The sequence below is a fragment of the Lampetra fluviatilis genome, chromosome 47 (assembly GCF_964198595.1).
Source record: "Lampetra fluviatilis chromosome 47, kcLamFluv1.1, whole genome shotgun sequence".
Taxonomy (NCBI): domain Eukaryota; kingdom Metazoa; phylum Chordata; class Hyperoartia; order Petromyzontiformes; family Petromyzontidae; genus Lampetra; species Lampetra fluviatilis.
Genome location: NC_136321.1, coordinates 1,136,496 through 1,145,133, shown reverse-complemented (window position 1 = coordinate 1,145,133; position 8,638 = coordinate 1,136,496).

Sequence of the window (8,638 nt, the reverse complement as noted above, 5' to 3'; positions counted from 1 at the left end):
TTTCTTCCATTTGCGAATAATCGCACCAACTGTTGTCACCTTCTCACCAAGCTGCTTGGCGATGGTCTTGTAGCCCATTCCAGCCTTGTGTAGGTCTACAATCTTGTCCCTGACATCCTTGGAGAGCTCTTTGGTCTTGGCCATGGTGGAGAGTTTGGAATCTGATTGATTGATTTCTTCTGTGAACAGGTGTCTTTTATACATATAACAAGCTGAGATTAGGAGCACTCCCTTTAAGAGTGTGCTCCTAATCTCAGCTCGTTACCTGTGTAATGCGGGCGTAAACGATCTCCCGGAAGTGACGTCATGGGGGGAGGAGTTACGTCACGTGGGGGAGAGGGTAAGGGTCTATAAGGGGGGTAACCGGAAGCAGTCGGGAGTGATCGGGGACTGGGAAAAGTGAGAGGCCACGCAGGGCGAAGGGTGAGAGAGAGTGGCGAGGTCGCCACACACCCGAGCCACGAGGATCGGCACCGTCGGCCAACGGTGACCGACCCCGGGGCAGGAGGAGCAGCGAGGAGGCTGCAGAGAGCAGCGGGTCTGCAAGGGAGGAGTCGGCAGCAGGGGTCTGCACGACGTGACAGCGGCGGGGCTGCTAGGAGGGAGTTTGGGCTACGTGAGCAACAGCAGCCTGGGGCTACAGAGTGGAGAGTATATAGGGGAGTACCATGAGGGAAAAGAGATCGAACCCAAATAAAGGACACAGGACAGAGAGAGAAGCGTCCGAGTCTTTTATTACACTGGTGTCAAAGTGTAACGGTATGGCTAAACAACTGAGAAAAAATAATATTCCGTCTCCGGCATCGGCTTCATCTTCCGACGACGATGACCTTCCTCCTGCGGTGGATCCGACTCTGGCAGAGGAGGAGATCCGTGCTGGGACGAGTGCGGGTCCAGGGGTCCAAGATGTCGCCGCGTTGGCGGACCAGTCTGCACCAAAGGACGCGGATTTGAGATGGAGTCAGATGGCGGAGCAACTTGAAACTCTCAAGAACGTGCTTGCACAGTTGTGTGCGCTCGTTACGCCGAGGACGGCGTCGGAAGGCGATGTTGGTGGTCCGCAGGAGCCCGGGTTGTCTTCAATGTCGACGCCATCAGCCACGCGGCATGAAGACGCCATCTTGGGCGTGGCGCACGACGAAAGGCGGGAAGCCGCCATTTTGGGCCCTCCGCGACGGAAGGCCGCCATCTTGTCGACACCACGCTGCGACGCCATGTTGAACATGCCACCGGAAGAGTCAGCGGCTGGAGGGAACGCGCCAAGGCGTCGCAGTCGTCACCTAACGATTGTCAAGGAATTCTCCATCGGGGGCGATTGGAGTGCGTTCGCCTGCAGATTTTTGGCAGCGGTGCGCTCGGCGAGGTGGACTGACGCCGAGGCATTAGAAGTTCTTCCGACTCTCCTTGATGATGAGTCCGTTAGATTCTTTCGCTCTATAAAAGCCGCGAAGAAGAAAACATTGCGTGGTGTGTTCGACGAAATGGCAGACGCTTACGAGCCGCCGGATGACGCTCATCGCCGGTTTGTGCAACGACAACGCACACCCGAGGAGTCTCCGGTGGCGTATAGGGGCGCGGTACTGGAGCTGGCAATGGCCGCATACCCGGAGATGGAGCCTGACCTGTTGGAACCTCTCATCCTGGGGAAGATGTTGGAGTTGTCCCGGGATCTCGGCATTCCCATGCCGGTGTGCGGTCACGAGAAGCTCACATCCCGGGCTGCGGCTAAGTGTCTGGATGCCCAGTTCAACCTGCGCCGGTGGAAGCAGGTTACGGCGTGGACGGGTGGGCCCATCGTCGAAGGGGGATCCGTGGGTTGGGACCCCAAGAAAGCTGTTTATGTGCCGGACGACAGGAGCCCGCAGGAGCTGTCGGCTGCCGCTTCTCCGTGGCCGGAGCCGCGAGCTGCGCCGCCGACACGGCCGCGTCGGGACGGGGCGCCCGCAGCAAGGCGCAACAACATCGACTGCTTCCGCTGCGGGCGTAAGGGCCATTATGCCAGGGACTGCTGGGCCCGCGTCCCGGGTCCGCCCCAGCAGGAGGCCTCGACAGCGGCCGCTCCAAGGAAGGATTCGCCAGTACAGGCAAGTCGGTGCGCACCAGACACCCAGCAAGGCTTGACACCTCACTCATCACCGTTGTCATGCGATCCGGGTGTTTTTAATAACGGCAGACCATTGACTGTGCCTTGTCGTTCGGTAACGCAGTGGCGTAAGTTAGCTCGGCGGGTCGTCGCGGCCGCTACCGGTTCGTCCACCGTACCTGGGTCGATACAAGGGGTGGACGTACAGATTTTGGTAGATTCCGGAGCGTCCGCGACCATTATTTCGGATGTAATATTCCATCTCTTGAACATCCCACCAGAGGCCGTGAGTCCGGCTTACTCTTCCTGCGTCGCCGCGAACTGGGGTAGCATGGGCATTGTGGGCCAGGTGTATGCTACAATTGCTATCGGGGAGTGTCGGCCTCGGGAATTGTCTTAATTTCGAGGTCTCTTGCGGTTCCTTGTTTATTAGGGACCGATTTTCTGGCCAAAATGCCCATTTTAATTAGAATTAATGAGAACTGCATTCAATTACCGGAAGGCCGTAAAATTGCCTTTTTTCCGTCGCCCTGGGGGCGACCTGTTCCTGTCGCCCAGGTGCAGGCGTTGTCCGAAGTGTCTGTTGATATTCCACCTGGCTCACAGATTCTCATTCCTTTGCATTATCGGAAGCCTGTACCTGGTCGTCAAGGAGCGATTGGGGTTTTGTTGTCACCGTCCGCCACCATCACGGGTGGATCGGCGCTCGTTGGGGCACAAACTATTGTTAGGCCAGACCAGCAGCCGTTTTTGCAGGTGCTTAACGCGAGTGCCGAAAGCGTGTGTGTGCCGGCGGGTACCGTTGTGGCACATGCCACTACTGCGTTTACAGCTCATGATGATCTGTCCGGCCGGGGGGTTGTTGGAGGTGTTTCGGGGCCCGGAGCTGTGGATGACCGCTGGATTGCTGAATTGTGTGGGGAGAATTCAGCTTTTTCTAGGGAACAGCGTTGTGCGATTCGTAAATTGTTATCGAGCTATTCTGATGTGTTTAGTTCCGATGATTTGGACTTAGGACGCACCTCGTTGCTTTACCATCATATTGACACAGGGGACGCTGCCCCTATTCGGTTGAACTCGCATCGGATGAGTCCGGCTGAGCGAGAGCATGTGCGAGGGGCAGTGAATGACTTGTTGGCTGCGGACATAATATCTCCGTCTAACAGCCCATGGGGCACACCTGTTGTTTTGGTCAAGAAAAAAGATGGCAAATTGCGATTTTGTGTAGACTTTCGTAAATTAAATAAGGTGTCGGTGGCAGATGCATATCCCCTGCCGCGTATGGACGACTCTCTCGATGCCTTGTCGGGGGCGAAGTTCTTTTCAACGCTAGATCTCTCTTCGGGCTTCTGGCAGCTTCCCCTCGACGAGTCCTCGCGAGAAAAGACTGCTTTCCGTACGCCGCAGGGGTTATTTCAATTTAACTGTCTTCCGATGGGGCTGAATGCGGCCCCTGCCACTTTTCAGAGGTTGATGGAGTTGGTATTAACGGGGTTGCAGTGGGAGACATGTCTTATATATTTGGACGATATTATCGTTTTCAGCCGCACATTTGACGAGCATTTATCGCGGTTGGAGGCCGTGTTCACCAAGATGCGTTCTGCTAATTTGAAATTTAAGCCCAAGAAATGTCACCTGCTGCAACACTCCGTGCGTTATTTGGGGCACATCGTCAGTGCGGACGGGGTGGCCACGGATCCGGACAAAACTGCGTGCGTCCGTGACTGGCCAACCCCTGCCACGGTGGGGGATGTGCGTCGGTTTTTGGGGTTCGCCTCATATTATCGGAGGTTTGTTCCAAATTTTGCTACGATCGCGAGGCCTTTGCATCTCCTGACGGGTAAAGGACACAAGTTTGCTTGGGGACCCCCAGAGGAGGCGGCGTTTCGAGGCCTACGCGATCTATTGGCTACGGCACCGACGTTGGATTATCCGGATTTTGCGCATCCCTTCATTCTGGATACGGACGCGAGTGACACGGGTATTGGGGCGGTGTTATCTCAGTCCAAAGATGGTGTAGAACGCGTGGTCGCGTATGGTAGCCGGGTTTTGTCTCCCGCTGAAACCCGCTACTGTGTCACTCGCAGGGAACTTTTGGCTATTGTTTTTTTTCTCCGCCAATTTCGACCGTATCTGTACGGTCGTTCGTTTATTGTTCGCACGGATCATGCGGCCTTGCAGTATGCTCTTAAAATGGACCAACCATCCGGCCAGCTGGCGCGATGGTTGGACGCGCTGCAAGAATTTTCCTTCCAAATTCACCATCGGAAGGGAGTGCGTCACGCTAATGCGGACGCACTTTCCAGGCTGCCGCAGCGATCCCCTTGCGCATGTGCGTCGGGGACGCATAGGTGTGGCCCGATTCAGCACCCCCCTCCGCCTGTCGCGCTGGCAGTCGAAGTGCCGGAAGCTCCACTTGAGCCGGGGCCGGCTGATGCGGGGTCGGCTGATGGGGGACCGGCTGATGGCATTCTACATCTCCCGAGGTCTGTGTGGATTCGGGAACAGATGTTGGATGATTCCTTGGTAACGTTACGTAAGCGGCCTGTCAAGGGGAGTGGGCGACTCTGTGCAGGCGGCGTGCCGGAAACCGCTCTCCGTGATGGCTTGCTGATGTGGAGGGAAGGGATGCAGGAACGCTGGCGTCTGGTTGTACCGGCATCATTGCGGTACGAATTGATTAGGACTCTGCATTGTGACACGCTTTTACATCTGGGGGTGCAGAAGACGCTATTGACGCTGCAGCGGGACTACTATTGGCACGGCATGACGACGGATGTCGTCGGGCACGTTCGCGCGTGTCCCGATTGTGCCCGCCGTAAGCCGCCTAAACATCCATATGTACCGCCGATACAATCCATCCAGGTGTCTCGAGTTAATGAGTTGGTGGCGTTAGATATTTTGGGACCCTTTCCGCCATCCGCTAGGGGAAATAAATATTTGCTGGTAGGGGTGGAGTACCTCTCCCACTGGCCGGTGGCCTGGCCTTTGCCTGACCAGTCAGCGGCGTCTATCACGGACGCCTTTCTTTTTGGGTATGTTATGGACAAAGGGGCGCCGGAGAGGCTCCTTACAGACCAAGGCCGGAATTTTTCCTCCAAATTGTTGGGGGAGGTGTGTGCGGCGCTGGGTACAAAAAAAATACGGACATCTCCCTACCACCCACAAACGGATGGTATGGTGGAACGGCTTAATCGGACCCTGTCCGCCATGTTGTGCCATACGGTTAGTGAAAAACAATCGGATTGGGATTTGCATATCCCTGGGGTGCTTTCAGCATACCGGATGACGCCGCATGCGGCTACAGGATATTCGCCGTTTTTTCTAATGTACGGTCGTGAAAACGTACCGCCGATTAATGAACAGTTGGGAACCGAGGCGAGGGGACCTGTCAAGCCTCTTCCTGATTACATTCAGGACACCCTTCGCCGAGTCACTGAAGCGCGGGTGGAGGCTCGCATGGCTACGGCCAAAGCCCAGGCTCGGAACGAGCGGTGTGCGCGACGTTCAAAAGGGGAATGCCCTTGGAAAACGGGGGACCTGGCCTGGCTCCATTGTCCACAGGTGCGGCCAGGTACCTCTCCTAAATTACATAAGCCATGGCAAGGGCTGTTTCGCCTCATCGAGGTTCCCAACCCACAGTCGGCGTGTGTTCGGTTTGGTTCTCGGCGTTGGTTCGTCCATACATCTCGGTTGAAACCATATGTGGCCCCACGACCGGATGCGTCATCTCCTGAGGTTGCCTTGCCGGGGTCTGTTGCTGCCGACTCGCCCTTGCCTGTGCCTGCTGACTTTGCTAGAGCGCCTGTCGTGCCTTTCACAGACGAGCCGGCCGTGACGCGGCAGGGGAAAGCAGACCCAGCTCGGGGTGCGCCTACCACGGCTGCGGAACCTTTGCGGCCCGCAGCCCTTCCTACCCCGCCGCGGACAGGATCGCGGGACGCCTCTGATGCTGCGCCTTCGAAAATAGGGGACCGGGACGTTGCCAGGCCTCCAATAGCGACAGACGAACTTCAGCCTGTCGCTCTTAAAACCCTGCCACGTTCCCGCTCGGCGGGAGGGCCACCGACCGTCCGGGACGGCCCGGCGACCCGCACCCGCTCGAAATCCCTCACATTTCGTTAATTATTGTGTTGTATTCTTGTTCTTTCCGTATATTATCGTGTGTTCTGTGTCCTTTTTCGTATTCGGTCGTGTTCGCTCGCATTGCTTATTAGAGTTGTGTTCAGCCGAGGTCGGCTGGATTTTCTCTACGGGGGAGGGTGGTGTAATGCGGGCGTAAATGACCTCCCGGAAGTGACGTCATGGGGGGAGGAGTTACGTCACGTGGGGGAGAGGGTAAGGGTCTATAAGGGGGGTAACCGGAAGCAGTCGGGAGTCATCGGGGACTGGGAAAAGTGAGAGGCCACGCAGGGCGAAGGGTGAGAGAGAGTGGCGAGGTCGCCACACACCCGAGCCACGAGGATCGGCACCGTCGGCCAACGGTGACCGACCCCGGGGCAGGAGGAGCAGCGAGGAGGCTGCAGAGAGCAGCGGGTCTGCAAGGGAGGAGTCGGCAGCAGGGGTCTGCACGACGTGACAGCGGCGGGGCTGCTAGGAGGGAGTTTGGGCTACGTGAGCGACAGCAGCCTGGGGCTGCAGAGTGGAGAGTATATAGGGGAGTACCGTGAGGGAAAAGAGATCGAACCCAAATAAAGGACACAGGACAGAGAGAGAAGCGTCCGAGTCTTTTATTACACCTGTATAAAAGACACCTGAGAGCCAGAAATCTTTTTGATTGAGAGGGGGTCAAATACTTACTTCCCTCATTAAAATGCAAATCAATTTATAACATTTTTGACATGTGCTTTTCTGGATATTGTTGTTGTTATTCTGCCTCTCACTGTTCAAATAAACCTACCATTAAAATTATAAACTGATCATTTCTTTGTCAGTGGGCAAACGTACAAAATCAGCAGGGGATCAAATACTTTTTTCCCTCACTGTATATACTCATGTGTTTAGCGGTGTGAGTGCATCTCGACTCGGCATGAAATAAACATGCGGACAATGCTTCCCTTTCCCATTTCTATCTCTCTATGTGACAGCAAATGTACATATACATTTTTTTAAACATCCCACCAGACACACAGCCTGCCTTGTGAGTGTTTGGCTGCTATACATGCCCACGTGATGATAAACCACTTCGCTGAGCTATCATTTGTGGTCAGGTCGCCTTTGAAACATAACTAGTTTCAGTTTAATGTATTAGGATTTACCCTGTGAGCTATTTGGCTCTTGATTTGGGTTCAACCGCAACAAACAATAAAATTACAGGATACACCTAAAATTCATTGTACACAAATCTGAACATCACATACGTAAACAATAAAATCCTACAGAAAAAGCACAACCCGTCCATGCGTACAGAAAGTGCAAAAAATTCCAATTCGATATTTGATCCCAATGACAATCATAATACAATACAGATAAAAAATGTAAGTATAAATCTATACGAAATAAAAAAAATCGGGCCAACCCAAGTCCCTCTGAAACTTACTAAAATAATGCTATATAAACAACGTTACAGTTTTCCCAAAAAATGTGATAAAAAGTTTACAATAGCGACACACACAACACACATCACTAAACCTAGCATCCTTCGCTAGCTGCATAAGTCAATCCATAACAGCCGGATTAACAATAACAGTAGCAGCTCACTATAATCAAAATACATAATAAGTTCATAAGTCGGTCATCTATAGCTATATTTTTAATTTCAGGCCACAGGATAGCAGTGGCAGCTATGGTTGTACGACTCCTCTAGAGCATTTTTTAGTGATCGTCTTGTTGGTAACGATCCAAGCTGGAGTTTATTTGCGATAGCATTCCAGACCCTGGGGGCATCTATAGCAAAAACCCTTTCTCCAGTATTTGTACGGAAATTAGGAATGCTCAGTGGACCGTACCTGTTAAGTTTATTTATTTTTAGTGATTTGCTTACCTTTCCTATACTTTGCACTCCTAGCGTTTTTGTATTATTTGTTGTTGTAACTTTCTAATCCGCTCCTCCTGGACATCTTTTTAAAAAAGAGCTTCATAGCTTATCGGATTCCTCCAATCTAAATAATGATTTAAATTCAGATTTTTGTTTTATCAGCAGCTTCGGTTCAACACAGACATTGTCACTCAGCAGTCTCATTCTGTTTATTTGCCTATAAATATCCGATAGTTCCCAATCACTGGTTTAAGAAAGCCTGACTTCTGCTCAGGGTGAACGTCGAAACCGGTCCAGAGTTTGGTGTTAGCTACGCTCCTGGTCATTGGAGGCGTAATAGTATAAGACCGTATACTCTCCACTCTTGAAAACTCGCTATATAAAACTCAACTAAACTTTTTTTTATTATTTTACCAGGTAAGGCTCACTGAGCTGTGCAGCTCTTTTTTTAGAAACGAGCTGACCACAAATAATAGCGCAACGAATCATCACCTGGAAATGTATTTCAGCCAAATACTCTAAGCGTGTGACGGTTAGTCTAAATGTGGAGGGAAAATCGGACCGGCGAGAGAGAGACA